Source organism: Podarcis liolepis (genome assembly GCF_965112155.1).
Source record: "Podarcis liolepis genome assembly, chromosome: 4".
Lineage (NCBI taxonomy): Eukaryota > Metazoa > Chordata > Lepidosauria > Squamata > Lacertidae > Podarcis > Podarcis liolepis.
Window position 1 is genome coordinate 11,512,856 of NC_139558.1, and position 660 is coordinate 11,513,515.

The window sequence follows — 660 nt, forward strand, 5'->3', positions numbered from 1 at the left end:
TATTCACATGAACCGCAAAGCGGTTTGTAAAACAATGTGACAGTAACAACAGAACAACAGAAATGCAACATAAATCGTATAGAATAACAAATCCTCAGTAAAGCAATTGCAATCTATAAAGCACTACTTGCAGAACTGAAAAGAAAGGCTAAGCAGTACAGTTACAACCAAAGGCATAGGATTCACAAAGTACTACAGCATTCATCTATAAAAACTATATTTAACAACACAGGCGCCAACTCTATGGGGCTGAGGACAGCCAAAATATACTGGGTCAGGGCTGAGGGGCCCAATCCTGAGGAGCCAGGAAGAAGCTGGAAGTAGGCAGTCCTAGCCAGTGAAGCCTGGTGAATCTTTAGTTACCAAAAGGAATCAATATGTTAACCCCGGGTTATGAACCAGATTAGATGGAGAACTACTGTATGATACTTAGCATTAACTGAGGCCTGCAGTTGTGAGAGAACTAAAACTTGCAGACTCTTGGTGCAGTGCCTTGTCAGTTGTGGTGCTCACGGGACTGTACAAATGCTTTGACAGCAAACATCTAAATATTAGAACTTCCCCATGCTTTTTTTTTCTGAGGGTACTCAAGGGTACACAGTACCGGCACCTTTTCCCCTCAAAGAAAAACACTGGCTAAAAAGTGTGGCATTTACTGTA